General features: G+C 51.7%; 1 long non-coding RNA gene across 1 annotated transcript; it reads left to right on the top strand.

The window, feature by feature from the left end:
- Positions 1–6,177: 6,177 nt before the first annotated feature.
- On the top strand, positions 6,178–9,662 carry LOC128838145 (uncharacterized). The gene is made up of 2 exons (XR_008445109.1): positions 6,178–6,661; positions 9,417–9,662. It is a non-coding gene; the product is annotated as an uncharacterized LOC128838145 (long non-coding RNA).
- Positions 9,663–12,377: the final 2,715 nt, after the last annotated feature.

Below are 12,377 nucleotides of genomic sequence, written 5' to 3'. Positions count from 1 at the left end.
AGCAGGGATGGGGCCAAGCTTGGCACAGTGGGGAAGCAGGGGCAGGCAGGCTCTGTGCACTGCTGAGGGACAGCAGGGGATGGTTTGGTTCCCCCTGCCCCGTAGGAAGAGGCCAGGGCAGGCTCAGTGCGGGGGCTGCCATGGGAAGCCTGACAGGTGAGATCCGCCCCTCGCACCTCTGGAGGCAGCTCTGTGCATCGCTGCCCTGCCGCCATGGCACCAGGACTCCAAAACTTAGTCGCAGACACAAGGGCTGGACGGAGCCCACAGGGGGCTCCACCAGGGGGCGGGGCTCAGACTGGGCGGGAATTGGTTCAAGAGGGAGGGCGTTCGGTGTGAGAGAGAGGCTGAGTCAGCTCGAGACTGAGGCGAGACTTCAGGTTAGAGGACGGCGAACGCCGACTGTGAGGTGGGCCCGAGAGAACCTCTGAGGTGGCACGATCCGGGGGCGGGGCTTAGGAGCAGAGGGCCACATGCCCAGGCGGGGGCCCTGGTCTTTGAAATTCTGACACTGCTCCAGGCCCTCAGGGAAAGGGGGGCTCAATGGGGAGAAGCGGCACTAGGAGCTGCCCACAGCCAGTAGAACCCCGCTACCCCGGGAACATCAGAATGGTTGGGACCAGATGAAGCAAGCACCTCAGAGGCGGGGGGCTCGGTCCAGGCTTCCACATGGCGGCATGAGAGGGACTGCGGCTGAGGCTAAAAGCGGTGCAGGCACCGTGAGGAGGGCGGATGGGAAGCAGCGACAGGCACTGCCTGAGAAAGAGGAGCGGGTGGCCGATTGTGAGTTGGCAGGAGGGGCAAAGCAGAGGCTGGAGCGCCGCGATGAGATATGTATGTAAGAAGGGTAATCCAGATAAGGTGGTCTGGACCAAGCAGTGGCAGAGGGGTCTCTGTGCTCTGAAAGAGGCTCTGGTCAAGGGCTCGGTGCTGTTAAAGCAGGACTTTGACAAGCTCTTTCCGGTGTTCACTGACGCTTCAGAAGAGGGCTGGGTGTGGTGCCAATGCAGATTGACGGAAAGGGGGAGAGACATCCCATCGGGTATGTGAGCAGAAAGCTGCTGCCCCAGAAGCAGAACTCTCCAGCCATAAAAAAGGAATGCCTGGCCAGGGCGGCTGGGCCTTAAAAAGCTGCAGCCATATGGCTTTTGGTCGGCTTTCCGCCAGGCCAGAGGGGGGCGCCCGCCGATGGCCGCCAGGCCAGAGGGGGGCGCCCGCCGATGGCCGGTTTCCGAAAGATGGTGCTCAGCTAGCGAGGGTCTAATTCTGCTCGAAGAAACATAACATTTTCATGCTGTGACATTCTGTACCTCCACCACTCTGGCCGACTTACCAGACCCCCCAGATAGCCATGGCTGCAATGTTTCCCATTCTCCGGTTACTTTCTGGGGGTGTTGGAGATGTGTATTCCCCACCAGGGTGAAGTTCAGGGGAAGCTGTTGAGGAGAGAGGGAAATAAGTAGTGTGAATACTAGGACAGGCTAAGGTGACAAAATAAACACAGGGTAATGGGAGCGGAGCCAAATCACCTTTTTCAGGAAATCTGTACAGTAACAGCCACAGGTGCCAGATTCCTCTGGGTTCCAGGGCTACTCAACCCCCCTCACTCTGCCCACGGCCCCACCCGCCCCCATCCCCTAAGCTCCCACCCCCGCTCCGCCTCTTGCCGCCCCCCTGCTGCTCCCCAGGTCCTGCCCTCACCCGTTCCCCAACCCCCGCCCTGCCTTTTCCCTTTAGCTTCATAGCCACCCGAATCACTAAGGTATGTATGAAGGGTAATCCAGATGAGGTGGTCTGGCCCAAGCAGTGGCAGAGGCGTCTCTGTGCTCTGAAAGAGGCTCTGGTCAAGGGCTCGGTGCTGTTAAAGCAGGACTTTGACAAGCTCTTTCCGGTGTTCACTGACGCTTCAGAAGAGGGCTGGGTGTGGTGCCAATGCAGATTGACGGAAAGGGGGAGAGACATCCCATCGGGTATGTGAGCAGAAAGCTGCTGTCCCAGAAGCAGAACTCTCCAGCCATAGAAAAGGAATGCCTGGCCACGGCGGTTGGGCCTTAAAAAGCTGCAGCCATATGGCTTTTGGTCGGCTTTCCGCCAGGCCAGTGGGGGGCGCCCGCCGATGGCCGCCAGGCCAGTGGGGGGCGCCCGCCGATGGCCGCCAGGCCAGTGGGGGGCGCCCGCCGATGGCCGCCAGGCCAGTGGGGGGCGCCCGCCGATGGCCGCCAGGCCAGTGGGGGGCGCCCGCCGATGGCCGGTTTCCGAAAGATGGTGCTCAGCTAGCGAGGGTCTAATTCTGCCCGAAGAAACAAAACATTTTCATGCTGTGACGCTCTGTACCTCCACCACTCTGGCCGACTTACCAGACCCCCCAGATAGCCATGGCTGCAATGTTTCCCATTCTCCAGTTACTTTCTGGGGGTGTTGGAGATGTGTATTCCCCACCAGGGTGAAGTTCAGGGGAAGCTGTTGAGGAGAGAGGGAAATAAGTAGTGTGAATACTAGGACAGGCTAAGGTGACAAAATAAACACAGGGTAATGGGAGGGGAGCCAAATCACCTTTTTCAGGAAATCTGTACAGTAACAGCCACAGGTGCCGGATTCCTCTGGGTTCCAGGGCTACTCAACCCCCCCCACTCTGCCCACGGCCCCACCCGCCCCCATCCCCTAAGCTCCCACACCCGCCCCGCCTCTTGCCGCCCCCGCTGCTCCCCAGGTCCTGCCCTCACCCCTTCCCCAACCCCCGCCCTGCCTTTTCCCATCCCACCCCACCCCCTCCTCACCTCGTCTGACCCCCTTCTGTCCCCTCCTCCGAGTGTGCCTCATCCCTGCTCCTCTTTCTGCCTCCCAGCGCCTCCTGCACGCCGTGGAACAGCTGATTGTGGCGGGTGGGAGGCTCTGGGAGGGAAGGAGGGAGGGAGCTGGCTGCCGGTGGGTGCTAAGCACCCACTAATTTTTTTCAGTGGGCGCTCCAGCCCTGGAGCCCCCAAGGGGTTGGCACCTATGGTAACAGCAATTCAGGGGTCTGGAACAATTTTTATAGTGGGGATGCTGAAAGCCATTGAACAACACTGTAAACCCCATGTATGATGGAAACCGTGCATTCGCTTGCTAATATCACTTCATGCTGGGCACCCCAGTGCCCCTAGTTCCAGCTCCCCTGCAGCATATATGCAAACGGCTAGTCTCTTGCTTGAGGAAAGTTAGTTACAAATTGCTCAGAGCCTGCTGCAGAGGATTCGTGCAGGGATAGAGCCATCTGCACGGGACTCTTACTTGTGCCACATGGAAGTGAGATGAGGTGCCATGGAGTAAGATGCTTTTGCACATACTTCTCTCTTGGATTGTTCTTCGTACAGTTATGATCCACGTGGGGGGCCTTTAGCGAGCATGCACACATTGGGCTGGGGCAGTGCTAGCACAGCTCTAGTGGGCGTAGCTTGCAATATCAGTGGCACAAAAATTACGTTGTGTGGAAACACCTTGTGTTCTGTACAGAAACCAGAGCCTCATCTCTTTCTAGGATGAAAGCTGGAGACAAACCTGTCACTATTTCCTCCTACCTACCAATGGTAGGATAAAGGCGAGCTTAAGTGGGGATCTAGTGGTAGCGTATTCCTCCCTTTTTATCCCCCTAAGGTTGGCTTTCTCACAGGAAGGCCTAAAATCCTAGATGATAGAAATCGCCCAATGGCTTCTTAAGGAAACGAATTCATTTGTTATATGTAGCCCAGCTTAAAAACAGTGTGATGGAATGATTGGCGGGAGGTTCCCCTCTGCACCATAGGGGTAATGATTTAGTTAGACTTTGAAGAAGAATGTGTATGGCTCCCACATGCTCTGTTACTGCCATGTACCACCAGAGAGGGGGATACATCTTGGAGGTTGTGAACCAATCTGTTTATAATCCTTGACTTGTTTATACAGTCTATTGTTTTTGTTTTTTGCTCTCATTTTAATGTAATTGTGTTTTGTCAATATAACCTGTAGGTTTCCACTCCACCAAGGAATGAAAGAAGGCAGAGAGACTTGAGCAGGAAAGAACTACTACTACCGATAGGCACAGCTACTGAAAAAAACCTGCACCATAAGAAAGGATAGGCATTTGTTGTCAGAGTTAACTCCTTGTACGTGCCTCTAAACCAGCAGGTCCCAAGTTGAGGTTTATGTATCAGTGGTGGCACATGGAGGACCTGATGGTGGTCTTCAGTGAGCAAGCAGATCTCACGTTCCTAGTACTGAAATTACTGTCAATATGTTCCTAGTACTACTTTTCTTTGGAAGCATTTGCTGTACCTGCCACGAAGGTGTTACCTGATCTCGAAGAGGTGAGGAAAGGGTCCATAGAACAATTTTTATAAGATTAGGCCCACATCAAAACTGTTTTAGAACCCCAGAGGAAAGACAAGCAAAGGCTTCTGCAGTGGCGCCATCTGTTGACTTTGAATGTACAGAGGCTCCTATTAGCAACTCCGTATTTTCGGTTGCATTATAAAAGGGATTGCCTGTGGGGAATATGTTCCTGGTTTTTCTCTAAAGGGAGATTGACAATCATTGTGAGAACTCACACCCAAGTTGTTTTTATACTATTGGAACATTTAATGTAGTGGCTGTTTGACTTCTTTTAAAAACTTTTCAATAAGAAATCTCCAGTTTTAGTGTCTGGCTTAAATTTGTCCTAGGCAGTGCTAGGGTTGAGTAGCAACTCTTCAGAATACTGTCTACGTACCCAGATTTGGTAGAGAGGTAGATCCTCACTAGGTCCAGTCTAAGGGCTAGTTTTGTTTTGTTTTTCAAATAGTTTTAAATTATTGGGTTTAGGGTAACTTTTAGTCATTATTCACATTACAACTGAAATTTTGACGCACTGTGCTCATAAAACTGGCTGTTGGTGGAACATGCAGTCCATGAGCACACAAGCTTGATTTTAGGCCGGTAGGGGGAGGGCAAAAGGGGTAGCCCCCAGAGGCGCAGACTCTAGTGGCGCTGGTGGGTGCTCAAGCCCCCTCTACCCCCAGCCCTGGCCCGACTCCACCCTTGCTCCGCCTCTCCCATCCCCATTCCAGTAGTAACTGATTGATGTATTCCACCAAATGGGGAGCTGCATTTTAGAGGTGACAAAGAGAAACTTTGATAATCCTAATACAAAATGGCCTCTTCCTGCTCTCATTATTCACATGTAATTTTGTTTGTGGTGTATGCCCAAGAATGAATTGGATCTGGTGCACACAAAGGTAATGGGATCAGGCGGTGGGGGCACAAACCTGATAAGAGTGCATGCGAGCACAAACTTAATAGTGGGGGCAGTGCTAGTAAGTGTATTGTGCGTAGGTGTTGGATACATACAAACCTGATTTGATTTGGGTGGGGGGAGAGGGTATGTGAATGCACATAAACCTGATGGATGGGGTATGGACAGGCTAATTACAAACTAACAATTGATATGTATTAAGGGATGCATGCACTCTTGCTTAGTGGGGGAAAGGGCACCAATCTAGCCTCTTCCAATACAACCGTCTACTACACCAAACATCCAAATGGCCAAGGTTTTCTGGGGAAAAATAACCTGGTAAAAAGTAGAATAGGAAAAGGTGGCAGAGTTCAGGTGTGGTGTGGGGTCTGTTTGAATGGAAAGGCTAATTATCATTCAGTAACTATTATTTTTAATATGGAATTATTGTGAACTGGGACACTGATTCATCAATGTATTTAAGCATGTTCCTGATTGGAGCACTAACAGCAGTGGGATGGCTCACGTACTTTAAGTTAGTCACGTGCATAAGTACTCTCTGGAATTGGGGTTTTAAGGCTGAACAATTACAGGGCTTTTCTCTTCTCCTTTTTTCGTTTTGGTTCAATAGGTATTTAATTCAAATCATTATTGCTATAGGTTGCCATTTTATATAAAATAATTATTTATTGATCAGAAACAAATGCCTATGATAATTACATAAATAGGAACAATAAATAAATGACTGACATAAAGATCCTGTTACAAATGGCGTAAAATGATCTGAAACTATTGTCACAGTGCACAGATAGACTAAATAGTAACAGCTTTTAAAATTCCACCGCATCTCATTTTAAATCCTGTATAAAATATTACTTGATTTTGATTAGTACTTCTAAAAATGTTGGTATTTAAATTTCTAAACCTCTTTGTGAGTTTGTCCTAGATTTGAAAACCCCATAATTCCACATGGATTCTCCTGCTAGCACTGAGGCTGAACTGCTTGTCTCTGATGAAAGAAATTGGTCTCTCTTCGCTTTCACCCTGGGAAACTATAGGTCCTTACCATGGGCGTGCGCACGGGGTGGGCCCGGGCACACACCCTCATGCCCATGGGCCGGATCCGGATCTGGCCCCTCGGGGCTTTGCATCCGGCCCGCGGGATTTGCCCCCCGTGGTGCCGCAGGCCCCGCGCTGCTTTCCGAAGCAGCTATCAGGGCAGCATGTCTCTGGGGCTAAGGGGTTGCTCTAGGCACCGCCTCCCGAAGCTCCCATTGGCCGGGAACGGGGAACTGCGGCCAATGGGAGCTTCAGGGGAGGTACCTGGAGGCGTGGCAAGGGCAGCGTGCAGAGCCCTGTGCTGCCCCGCCCGTCCCCCGGGGCTGCGGGGAGCGGCCCGGCATGGGGCCCTGGCAGGCAGGGAGCGCGCCGCTGCGGGTAAGCCTGAACCTCTCCTGCACCCCCTCTCCCTGCCCTGAGCCCCCGGCCTGCACCCCGTTCAGCCGGGCTCCCCCTCCCCAGGGCTGGGCTGGCTGCTTTAACAGCCCCATGTGCTCCCTGGCAGCCTCCCACCCGGCAGCACCAACACAGCCGCTTAAGGTGGCCCGCGGGGCTGCTGCCCCAGCTCCCCGCCCCAAGGCAGCTGCCCCCCTCCAGCGCCCCAAACCCGCCTGCGGCTCCCCGCGCTGGCCAGGGGCCCGGGCACCACCCGGGGGGTCAGGCCGCCCCTGAGCCCAGCAGGCCCGGGGCAGGGGGCGAGCCCGGCCCACAGGCCCCCTCCCGCAGCCCGGCTGCGAGCTCTGCTCCCCGGCGCTGTTCGGGGACTCCGGCCCGGCACCCTCGGGCTTGAGTCCAGCCCTGGGAGCAGCCCGGCGCCCTGCGATCCACCCTGGCTGCCTCTTCCCGGCCTGGCCCCAAGCGCCCAGCCCGGCCCCCGAGCCTGCCTGCCAAGGCGGGAGAGCCCAGATCCCCAGCCCCGGGCCTGCCTGCAAACAGCCTACCCTCCTGCACCCCAACTCCCTCTCCTGAGCCCCCTGCCTGCACCTCTCACCCCAACTACCTGCCCTGAACCCCCTGCCTGCACCCTGTACCCCTCCTGCATCCCAACTCCCTGCCCTGAGCTCCCTGCCTGCACCTCTCACCCCAGCCCCCTGCCCTGAACCCCCTGCCTGCACCCTGTACCCCTCCTGCATCCCAACTCCCTGCCCTGAGTTCCCTGCCTGCACCTCTCACCCCAGCCCCCTGCCCTGAACCCCCTGCCTGCACCCTGTACCCCTCCTGCATCCCAACTCCCTGCCCTGAGCTCCCTGCCTGCACCTCTCACCCCAGCCCCCTGTCCTGAACCCCCTGCCTGCACCTTGTCCCCCAACCTCTGCCCCACAACTCCCTGCCCTGAGCCCCCGGCCTGCACCTCTCACCCCAACCCCCTGCCCTGAACCCCCTGCCTGGACGTTGTACCCCTCCTGCATCCCAACTCCCTGCCCTGAGCCCCCTGCCTGCACCTCTCACCCCAACCCCTGCCCCACAACTCCCTGCCCTGAGCCCCCGACCTGCACCTTGCCCCGCAACCCCCTGCCCTGAGCCCCCTCCTGCCCCCAACCCCCTGCCCTGAACCCCCTGCCTGCACCCTGTACCCCTTCTGCATCCCAACTCCCTGCCCTGAGCCCCCTGACTGCACCTCTCACCCCAACCCCCTGCCCTGAGCCCCCAACCCCCTGCCCTGAGCCCCCTTCCTGCACCTTGCCCCCTAACCCCTGCCCCACAACTCCCTGTCCTGAGCCCCCTGCTGCACCTCTCCTGCACCCCAACTCCCTGTCCTAAGACCCCTGCCACACCCTGGATCCCAATCCCTTGCCCTGAGCCCCCTCCTGCACTCCTCCTGTACCCCAAGCCCCTTCCCTGAGCCCCCTCATACATCCCACACCCTCCTCTGTCCCAGTCCCTTGCCCTGAGCCCCTTCCTGCACACTGCACCCCCCCTGAACCCCTGCCCTGAGCCCCCTGCTGCACTCCGCCCCCTCTTGCACCTCAACCCCCTTCCCTGAGCCTCCTCATACATCCCACACCCCCTCCTCAGCCCCCCAATCCCTTGCCCTGAGCCCCTTCCCGCACACAGCACCCCCTCCCACACCCAGACGTTTATGACGTTCGCCTTAAAAAAAAAAAAAATCCCTGGGTGCACACCCTAATGCAATGTGCTGCGCACGCCTATGGTCCTTACCTCCTGGTCAGAGAGTCCCATTTTCCATCACTGCAACCAAACATGTCTCCACATGCCCAACTTGCTGGTGAGTCTGTGTTGGAATATCTGAATGGAACTCTCACCTCAGGTGGTTTCAGAGAGATTTTTGCAAAAGCAGCAGGAAGATTTCCCAGATTGCCACCTTGCCGTTCCCCTTCAGAGACACTCGAAGCTTGAAAACCCCTTGGGGCCACCTGAAATCTCTCCCTTCGTTCTGACATTAGAGGAAAATTATGCACATCTTTTTTTCTTGCAAAGTTTTTCCAGTTCATATTTGTTATGCTGTTATACTGTGCTTAAGCTGCCTGTTACAGTTCAGACATGAGATTTTGATCAGAGAAGAGTTGAACCACAGAAATATATAGCAAACGCATTATGTCAACAATGTTTAAGGTTTAACCCTTTCTTAATTTTCTTGTAACTGTTTTGCATCGATATCCTTCATTTTGCAATTTAAACTTTGAGTAAATCAACAGAGTATTATCACATAAATTGTAATATGGACAGTTGGAATTTCATTATGGAGTGAAAAGAACAGGAGTACTTGTGGCACCTTAGAGACTAAGAATGCTCTAATAAATTTGTTAGTCTCTAAGGTGCCACAAGTACTCCTGTTCTTTTTGCGGATACAGACTAACACGGCTGCTACTCTGAAACCTGTCATTGTGGAGTGAGTGTATTGCATAATACAAGGTCAAGCATTTTGGAGCCTTAGAAATCACTGTGGGAAAAATCAGTAGAGAGGAGGGAATCCACTGCACGATACAATTTCCTCCAACTGTTTTAAGCTCTGTAGTCACTGCATCCTCAGCTGGAATGAAATGAGAGTTGGTTGAAACACAAAGGGAAAAATAAATGTTTCCCTTTATTAACGTCAATACATGAAATGAAAATATCTTTCATCATCTTACAAGTCTTATGCTCAGTTCACATATTTTATAAATGTCTCTAGGAAACGTCTCAAGCTCCGCTATATGATGAGGACAGAGTGAATGTATCGCATAACACGTCAAGCGTTCTGGAGTGTTAGAAGTCACTGTGGGAAGAATCGGCAGAGAGGAGGGATTCCACTGCATCCTTCTGTTTTAACCTCAGTAGTTGCAGCAGCCGGAGCTGAAAGGAAATAGGGAATGGTTGAAATACAAAGGGAAAAAATATAATTTTCATTGAATTGATCTCAATAAATTAAATGAAAATATCTCTTCCACACATAAGCTCGCAAGTCATTTAGTATGTTCATATTTTTTTTAAAAGTCTCTAGGAAGCTTCTCAAACCTTGAAATACTAGAAATAGTTCTCATGAGGACAGATGAATGAATAGCAACCCTGATCATAATAGAAACACACTACATATGTAGAAGTCAGAGTACTTTAGGGGTGGAGGGGAAGTACACCTCTACCCCGCTATAAGGCGGCCCGTTATAACAGGAATTCGGATATAACACGGTAAAGCAGCGCTCTGGGGGGCGGGGCTGCGCGCTCCGGCGGATCGGCGCATCAGCGTGTCTGGCTTCGACACGCTCCTCTGAGCGGTGTGTTAAAGGTGCTGGGCCGGGGCCGAGGGGTTGGATAAAGGGCAGAGGGTCTCGGGGGGACGGTCAGGGGACAGGGAGTGGGGGGTTTGGATGGTTCAGAGGCTCTGGGGGGCGGGGCAGATGGGGAATGGGGGCGTTGGATAGGCCGTGGGAGTCCTTGGGGTGATTAGGGAGAGGGGGGGTCTCTGGAGGAAAGGTTTAGGCCCCTCAAAAATATTGGCAAATCTCAACTTTAACCATTTCCACCAATTTAGACGGCACATTTAAAATGTAGACAGCACAAACCGTCGGTCTCTTCCTTCTGTGAAACTATAGGAGAGAGTGTGCTCTGAGAAAATGAAACCTTAACTAATTGTTATTTCCCGATCTTAATATTCATACCGGAGCTGAGGAATAGATGTAGTTGAAAGGTGTGAATATCATGTCCTGTTGATCACTCCAAGTAGCAGACAGTAGTGAAAAATTGAGAACAAATCACAAAACAGGATGAGCAATTAGGATAATAAAACATACTAGAGAGGTACCCACATGGATGACTATGATTTCCAATGTGGTCAGAAGGAGGTTATGCAGAGAAGTCACATTAGGTATTTTTTTTACCAAGTGTGTCCCTGGGATGAAAGAATTCAAATATTTTTTTTAAAATTGAAATTCAGTGTTCACCACTTTTGCTGGTTCCTTCTCTTTTAACATTTGCCTTCCCCTTTGCTTGGGCTTTGTTTAATTCTCTTCCCTTCCTGTGGTCACGTTTCATTTTCTGGATCTCAAGCCCTAGCGCAGACTGTTGTGCTGGAGTTTCCATCATTGCAGAGAAATGTGTTTTAATTCAACAAGAAAAGAAAAATCACACGAAGAAACCATGAAAACATTTTTGTGCACATTAATTTGGTTAGAGTCTCCCAAGTTTTCCTGCACTTTTATAAGAAATTTGAGATTTTTGCTTCAAATTTTTGAAAGACACACTGCAAAGCAGAGAAAGCAGACTTAGCAGAGCAGCGGTGTTGGGCATCTGTATTCCACCCCAGGGTGAAATCCCAGGGGAAGATGTTGCGGGGTACTAAAAGCAAATGAACAAAACTGCAAACCCAGTGTACGATGAGACCATGGTTTGGTGGCTCTTATTACTTAAAGCTTCACACCCCCAGCACCCATTGTTCCAGCCTGGGGCAGCCCTGGCAGGGTGGCTGTAATGGAACCACGCTGATCGGGACCAGAAGGCAGGTCTCACAAAGCCCTAGAAGTGATGCGGACACTCAGGCGCTTTGTGTGGAAAGATTTTGTGTTCCGTGCAGAAGTCATCGGGTCATCTATTTCTATGATGAAAGCCTGCTGGTGGGATGATAAAGGTGAGCTTAAGTGGGGATGTATTGGTGGTGTTTTCCTCCCCTTTTATCTACCTGTGGCTGGCTTTCCCACAGGAAGACCTAAAGTCATACATGATGGATAACCTCAAATGGCTCTTAAGTAGATGAAAAGATTCTTCCACATAGCACAGCTTAAGAACGGTGTGATGGAATGATTGTCAGGAGGTTCTCCTCTGCACTATAGGCGTAATGAAGAAGTTAGACTTTGAGGAAGAGTTTGTATGGCTCCCAGGTGCAATAGGACCAGGTCAAGGCCCCTCTCCAGCCACTCCCCATAATTGAGGTTCCATTTCAGCATGTAGGTGTAGATAGTCTGGGTCGTTTCCCTAAGAAGACACCCAGAGGAAAGCTGTACATACTGACTTGCTTGGCTGCAAGGCCAGAGGCGGTATCGACGGTGGCCGCAAGTTTCATAAAGATGTGTTCAGCTATTGAGGGTCTAATCCTCCCAGAAGAAATGTACCATTTTCATGGTGTGATGTTCTGTACCTCCACCACTCAGGCAGTGCAGCTCCCCCGTCCCACTCTTAGAGCCATAACTGAGTCCCACGTGTATATATTTGTTATAACATTGCATTGGCCAGGGATCATCACTTTATATTGCACATGCTACATTGTACGTGTACATTATACATACGATCATATTTCCTTTTGTAAAGATGTAACCACCTTATGTAAAATTGAGCAAAATGCTTAAAACAGTTCAAGCGCATAAATGTTATACCAATAGAATAAAAACCAGCAGGATCTTATTAAGAGGGATAAGGCAAAGATGCCACATTTATTGTAAATATACTGATAAAGCAAAAGATAAAAGTAAACAACGTTGTTTGACTACTTATTTCTTATACATACACACATACATATATATAGAGAGAGAGAGAGAGAGAGAGAGAGAGATTCATTCACACAATCATTCATTCAAGTTCTGTATAGGTGTTATAGTTACCAGCCTAGAAGTTGCTCATGCCAAGTTACTGGCCAGGTATCTTGGTCATGAGGATGGAGCCGAGT

This window comes from Malaclemys terrapin, chromosome 5, assembly GCF_027887155.1.
Source record: "Malaclemys terrapin pileata isolate rMalTer1 chromosome 5, rMalTer1.hap1, whole genome shotgun sequence".
Classification (NCBI taxonomy): Eukaryota; Metazoa; Chordata; order Testudines; family Emydidae; genus Malaclemys; species Malaclemys terrapin.
The sequence above is the reverse complement of the archived record's forward strand: the minus strand, read 5'-3'. Positions and strand labels throughout refer to the sequence as shown.